Here is a 7,926-nt window from a genome sequence, read left to right on the forward strand (position 1 = left end):
GTTAGACTTTTCGGATTCCCATGAATGCCACCATCAATTCTAGCTTATACCACGAAGATTCTGATTAAGGAATCCAAGAGATATGTGCCCGGTCTAAGGTAGAACGGAAGTAGTTGTCAGTCACACGTTCATAGGTGAGAATGATGATGAGTGTCACGGATCATCACATTCATCATGTTGAAGTGCAACGAATATCTTAGAATAAGAATAAGTCGAATTGAATAGAAAATAGTAGTACTTGCATTGAAACTTGAGGTACAACAGAGCTCCACGCCCTTAATCTATGGTGTGTAGAAATTCCACCGTTGAAAATACATAAGTGATGAAGGTCCAGGCATGGCTGAATGGCCAGCCCCCAATACGTGATCAATAGTCTCCTAAGATGAATAATAAAATAAAACTGAGACCAAAGATGTAACGTGGTCAAAAGACGTCTAATACACTAGTAAAAAGTTCTATTTATACTAAACTAGCTACTAGGGTTTACAGAAGTAAGTAATTGATGCATAAATCCACTTCCGGGGCCCACTTGGTGTGTGCTTGGGCTGAGCTTGATCTATCCATGAGCTGAGGCTTCTCTTGGAGTTGAACGCCAAGTTGTAACGTGTTTTGGGCGTTCAACTCTGGTTCGTGACGTGTTTATGGCGTTTGACTCCATAATGCATCATGGAACTAGCATTGAGTGCCAGTTTACGTCGTCTAATTACGAATACAGTATAAACTATTATATATTTCTGGAAAGCTCTGGATGTCTACTTTTCAACGCCGTTGAGAGCGCTTCATTTGGAGTTCTGTAGCTCTAGAAAATCCATTTTGAGTGTAGGGAGGTCAGATTCCAACAGCATCAGCAGTCCATTGTCAGCCTCCTATCAGAGTTTTGCTCAGGTCCCTCAATTTCATCCAGAAAATACCTGAAATCACAGAAAAACACACAAACTCATAGTAAAGTCCAGAAATGTGAATTTAGCATAAAAACTAATGAAAACATCCCTAAAAGTAACTAGATCATACTAAAAACTACCTAAAAACAATGCCAAAAAGCGTATAAATTATCTGCTCATCACAACACCAAACTTAAATTGTTGCTTGTCCCCAAACAACTGAAAATTAATTAGGATAAAAAGAAGAGAATATACTATAAATCTCAAAATATCAATGAATATTAATTCTAATTAGATGAGCGGGACTTGTAGCTTTTTGCTTCTGAACAGTTTTGGCATCTCACTTTTTCCTTTGAAGTTCAGAATGATTAGCTTCTCTAGGAACTTAGAATTTCGGATAGTGTTATTGATTCTCCTAGTTAAGTATGTTGATTTTTGAACACAGCTACTTTTATGAGTCTTGGCCGTGGCCCTAAGCATTTTGTTTTCCAGTATTACCACTGGATACATAAATGCCACAGACACATGACTGGGTGAACCTTTTCAGATTGTGACTTAGCTTTGCTAAAGTCCCCAGTTAGAGGTTTCCAGAGCTCTTAAGCACACTCTTTTTGCTTTGAATCACGACTTTAACCACTCAGTCTCAAGCTTTTCACTTGGACCTGCATGCCACAAGCACATGGTTAGGGATAGCTTGATTTAGCCGCTTAGGCCTGGATTTTATTTTCTTGGGCCCTCCTATCCATTGATGCTCAAAGCCTTGGATCCTTTTTACCCTTGCCTTTTTGGTTTTAAGGGCTATTGGCTTTTTCTGCTTGCTTTTTTCTTTTTCTTTCTATTTGTTTTTTGCCACTTTTTTTTTTTCGCAAGCTTTTGCTATTCACTTCTTTTTCTTGCTTCAAGAATCAATTTTATGATTTTTCAGATTATCAATAACATTTCTCTTTTTCATCATTCTTTCAAGAGCCAACAATTTTAACATTCATAAACAACAAGATAAAAAATATGCACTATTTAAGAATTCATTCAGAAAACAAAAAGTATTGTCACCACATCAATATAATTAAACTAAAGTTAAGGATAATTTCGAAATTAATGTACTTCTTGATCTTTTGAATTAAAAATATTTTTCATTTAAGAGAGGTGAAGGATTTATGGAATTTATTCATAGCTTTAAGACATAGTTACTACATACTAATGATCATGAAGTAGAGACACAAAACATAGATAAAAATGAAAAACAAAAAAAATAAGAACAAGGAATGAATCCACCTTAGTGGCGTCTTCTTCTTGAAGGACCAATGATGTCCTTAAGCTCTTCTATGTCCATTCCTTGACTTTGTTGCTCCTCCCTCATTGCTCTTTGATCTTCTCTAATTTCGTGGAGAATGATGGAGTGCTCTTGATGTTCCACCCTTAATTGATCCACATTGTAACTCAAATTTTCTAAGGAAGTGTTGAGTTGTTCCCAATAGTTGTTGGGAGGAAAATGCATCCCTTGAGGCATCTCCGGGATTTCTTGGTGATGAGCTTCCTCATGCGTTTCTTGGGTTCCATGAGTGGGCTCTCTTGTTTGCTCCATCCTTTTCTTAGTGATGGGCTTGTCCTCCTCAATGAGGATGTCTCCTTCTATGATAACTCCAGCTGAGTAACATAGATGGCAAATAAGATGAGGAAAAGCTAGCCTTGCCAAAGTAGAGGACTTATCGGCTATTTTGTAGAATTCATGGGAGATGACTTCATGAACTTCTACTTCCTCTCCATTCATGATGCTATGAATCATGATGGCCCGATCCACAGTAACTTCAGATCGGTTGCTAGTGGGGATGAGGGAGCGTTGGATGAACTCCAACCATCCTCTAGCTACATACTTGAGGTCTAGTCTTCTTAGTTGAACTGGCTTGCCTTTGGAATCTCTTTTCCATTGAGCTCCTTCCACACATATGTCCATAAGGACTTGGTCCAACCTTTGATTAAAGTTGACCCTTCTAGTGTAGGGGCGTGCATCTCCTTGCATCATGGGCAAGTTGAACGCCAACCTCACATTTTCTGGACTAAAATCTAAGTATTTCCCCCGAACCATTGTAAGATAATTCTTTGGGTTCGGGTTCTTACTTTGATCATGGTTCCTAGTGATCCATGCATTGGCATAGAACTCTTGAACCATTAAGATTCCAAGTTGTTGGATGGGGTTGGTTAGAACTTCCCAACCTCTTCTTTGGATCTCATGTCGGATTTTCGGATACTCATTTTTCTTGAGCTTGAAAGGGACCTCAGGGATCACCTTATTCTTGGCCACAACATCATAGAAGTGGTCTTGATGGGCTTTGGAGATGAATCTTTCCATCTCCCATGACTCGGAGGTGGAAACTTTTGTCTTCCCTTTCCCTTTTCTAGAGGATTCTCCGGCCTTAGGTGCCATCAATGGTTATGAAAAAACAAAAAAGCTATGCTTTTACCACACCAAACTTAGAATATTGCTCGCCCTTGAGCAAGAGATGAAAGAAGAGAAGAAGAAGAAGAATAAAATATGGAGGAGAGGGGGAGAGGTGTATTCGGCCAAGAAGGAGAAGAGAGTATCGTGTTGTGTGAAAATAAAGAAGAATGGAGGGGTTTATATAGTGAGGGGAGAGGGAGTAGGTTCGGCCATTTAGGGTGGGTTTGGGTGGGAAAGAAATTTGAATTTTGAAGGTAGGTGGGGTTTATGGGGAAGAGTGGATGGATGTGAATGGTGAAGGGGGTAATTGGGAAGAGAGATTGAGGTGATTGGTGAAGGGTTTTTGGGAAATTGTGTTATAGGATTATTAGAAGGTAAGGTGAGAATATGGTAGGTGGGGATCCTGTGGGGTCCACAGATCCTGAGATGATCCTGTGGGGTCCACAGATCCTGAGGTGTCAAGGATTTACATCCCTGCACCAATTAGGCATGTAAAATGCCTTTCCATGCAATTCTGGTGTTTAAACGCCGAAGTGATGCATGTTCTGGGCGTTCAACGCCCATGTGCAGCATGTTTCTGGCGTTGAACACCAGTTCCATGCTTGTTTCTGGCGTTCAGCGCCAGCTCTCCTCAGGGTGCATTCCTGGCATTTGAATGCCGGGATGTTGCTTGTTTCTGGCGTTCAACGCCAGATCCATGCTCTGTTCTGGCATTGAACGCTGGCCAGATGCTCCTTACTGGCGTTTAAACGCCAGTAAGTCCTTCCTCCAGGGTGTGATTTTTCTTCTGCTATTTTTGATTCTGTTTTTAATTTTAATATTTTTTTCGTGACTCCACATGATCATGAACCTAATAAAACATAAAAGAACAGTGAAAATAAAATAAAATTAGATAAATAAAAATTGGGTTGCCTCCCAACAAGCGCTTCTTTAATGTCACTAGCTTGACAATGGCTTTCATGGAGCCTCACAGATGTTTAGAGCATGATGAGGGCCTCTCAACACTAAACTTAGAGTTTGAATATGGGGGCTTCTCAACACCAAACTTAGAGTTTGGTTGTGGCCTCCCAACACCAAACTTAGAGTTTGATTGTGGGGGCTTTGTTTGACTCTGTATTAAGAGAAGCTTACTGTGCCTCTTTTCTATGTTTACAGAAGAACACCCTTGGGTCTTAAACACAAGGTAGTCCCTATTCAATTGAAGGACTAGCTCTCCTCTGTCAACATCAATCACAACTCCTGTTGTGGCTAGGAAAGGTCTTCCAAGGATGATGCATTCATCCTCCTCCTTCCTAGTGTCTAAGATTATGAAATCAGCAGGGATGTAAAGGCCTTCAACCTTCACTAACACGTCCTCTACCAATCCATAAGCTTGTCTTACTGACTTGTCTGCCATTTGTAATAAGAATATGGCAGGCTGTACCTCAATGATCCCTAGTTTCTCCATTACAGAGAGTGGCATAAGATTTATGCTTGACCCCAGGTCACATAGAGCCTTGTTAAAGGTCATGGTGCCTATGGTACATGGTATTAAGGATTTGCTAGGATCTTGTCTCTTTTGAGGTAATGTTTGTTGAACCCATGTATCTAGTTCACTAATGAGCAAGGGAGGTTCACCTTCCCAAGTCTCATTACCAAACAACTTGGCATTCAGCTTCATGATAGCTCCTAAATATTGAGCAACTTGCTCTCCAGTTACATCTTCATCCTCTTCAGAGGAAGAATAGTCTTCAGAGCTCATGAATGGCAAAAGGAGGTTTAATGGAATCTCTATGGTCTCTATATGAGCCTCAGATTCCTTTAGGTCCTCAATAGGGGACTCCTTCTTACTCATAGGACGTCCTAGGAGGTCTTCCTCACTAGGATTTTTGTCCTTTCCTCCCTCTCTGCATTCGGCCATATTGACTATATCAATGGCCTTGCACTCTCTCTTTGGATTCTCTTCTGTATTGCTTGGGAGAGTACTAGGAGGAGTTTCAGTTACTTTCTTACTCAGCTGGCCCACTTGTGCCTCCAAATTTCTGATGGAGGACCTTATTTCACTCATGAAACTTAAAGTGGCCTTAGACAGATCAGAGACTATATTTGCTAAATTAGAGGTATTTTGTTCATAATTCTCTGTCTGTTGCTGAGAAGATGATGGATAAGGCTTGATATTGCTGAGCCTATTTCTTCCATCATTATTAAAGCCTTGTTGAGGCTTTTGTTGATCCTTCCATGAGAAATTTGGATGAATTCTCCATGATGAATTATAGGTGTTTCCATAAGGTTCACCCATGTAATTTACCTCTGCCATTGCAGGGTTCTCAGAATCATAAACTTCTTCTTCAGAAGATGCCTCTTTAGTACTGTTGGATGCATTTTGCCATCCATTCAGACTTTGAGAAATCATGTTGACTTGCTGAGTCAACACTTTGTTCTGAGCCAATATGGCATTCAGAGCATCAATTTCAAGAACTCCCTTCCTCTGAGGCGTCCCATTATTCACGGAATTCCTCTCAGAAGTGTACATGAATTGGTTATTTGCAACCATGTCAATAAGTTCTTGAGCTTCTGCAGGCATTTTCTTTAGGTGAATGAATCCACCTGCAAAATGGTCCAATGACATTTTGGAAAACTCAGATAGACCATAATAGAATATATCTAATATGGTCCATTCTGAAAACATGTGATGAGCGGATAATTTATATGCTTTTTGGCATTTTTTTAGTATGTTTTTAGTATGTTTTAGTTAGTTTTTATTATATTTTTATTAGTTTTTAGTTAAACTTTATTTTTCTGGACTTTACTATGAGTTTGTGTGTTTTTCTGTGATTTCAGATATTTTCTGGCTGAAATTGAGGGACCTGAGCAAAAATCTGATTCAGAGGCTGAAAAGGAGTGCAGATGCTGTTGGATTCTGATCTCCCTGCATTCAAAATGGATTTTCTGGAGCTACAAAAGCCCAATTGGCGTGCTCTCAATTGTGTTAGAAAGTAGACATCCTGGGCTTTCCAGCAATATATAATAGTTCATACTTTGCCCGAGATTTGATGGCCCAAACAGGCGTTTCAAGTCAGCTCAAGAATTCTGGCGTTTAACGCCGGAACTGGCACAAGAATGGGAGTTAAACGCCCAAACTGGCACAAAAGCTGGCATTTAACTCCAAGAAAAGTCTCTACAGATGAAAGCTTCAATTCTCAGCCCAAGCACACACCAAGTGGGCCCGGAAGTGGATTTTTATGTCATTTACTCATCTTTGTAAACCCTAAGCTACTAGTTCTCTACAAATAGGACCTTTTGCTATTGTATTTTCATCTTTTGATCACTTTAGATCTTAGGATCATCTTTGGACGTCTAGTTCTTAGATCATTGGGAGGCTGGCCATTCGGCCATGCCTAGACCTTGTTCTTATGTATTTTCAACGGTGGAGTTTCTACACACCATAGATTAAGGTGTGGAGCTCTACTGTACCTCGAGTATTAATGCAATTACTATTGTTCTTCTATTCAACTCAGCTTATTCTTGTTCTAAGATATTCATTCGCACCCAAGAACTTAATGAATGTGATGATTATGTGACGCTCATCATCATTCTCACTTATGAACGCGTGCCTGACAACCACTTCCGTTCTACAAGCAAACAAGGCTTGAATGTTTATCTCTTGGATTCCTTAATCAGAATCTTCGTGGTATAAGCTAGAATTGATGGTGGCATTCAAGAGAATCTGGAAGGTCTAAACCTTGTCTGTGGTATTCTGAGTAGGATTCGAGGATTGAATGATTGTGACGAGCTTCAAACTCCTGAAGGCTGGGCGTTAGTGACAGACGCAAAAGAATCACTGGATTCTATTCCAACCTGATTGAGAACCGACAGATGATTAGCCATGCTGTGATAGAGCGCGTTGAACATTTTCACTAAGAGGATGGGACTATAGCCATTGACAACAGTGATGCCCAACATACAGCTTGCCATGGAAAGGAGTAAGAAGGATTGGATGAAGACAGTAGGAAAGCAGAAAGACGGAAGGGACAGAGCATCTCCATACGCTTATCTGAAATTCTCACCAATGAATTACATAAGTTTCTCTATCCTTATTTTATGTTTTATTCATAAATCATCCATAACCATTTGAATCCGCCTGACTGAGATTTTCAAGATGACCATAGCTTGCTTCATACCACAATCTCCGTGGGATCGACCCTTACTCGCGTAAGGTTTATTACTTGGACAACCCAGAGCACTTGCTGGTTAGTTGTGCGAAGTTGTGATAAAGAGTTGAGATTGCAATTGAGCGTACCATGTTGATGGCGCCATTGATGATCACAATTCCGCGCACCAAGTTTTTGGCGCCGTTGCCGGAGATTGTTTGAGTTTGGACAACTGACGGTTCATCTTGTTGCTTAGATTAGGTATTTTTCTTCAGAATTTTTAAGAATGTATTCTAGAGTTTCAAGGTGATGTATTGATCATCACCAAAGCTGATTGATTCTCATCAATTTAGCTCTTGAATGCAATGTCCTGCTGAAGCTTGGCTAGCCATGTCTAATTTCTTTAGACTAAAGCTTTAGACTAACATTGCATGATTCTTGGAATTCTTATTAAAAATTTTGAATCTCTTTATTTTCT

Source organism: Arachis stenosperma, chromosome 6 (assembly GCF_014773155.1).
Source record: "Arachis stenosperma cultivar V10309 chromosome 6, arast.V10309.gnm1.PFL2, whole genome shotgun sequence".
NCBI classification, from domain to species: domain Eukaryota; kingdom Viridiplantae; phylum Streptophyta; class Magnoliopsida; order Fabales; family Fabaceae; genus Arachis; species Arachis stenosperma.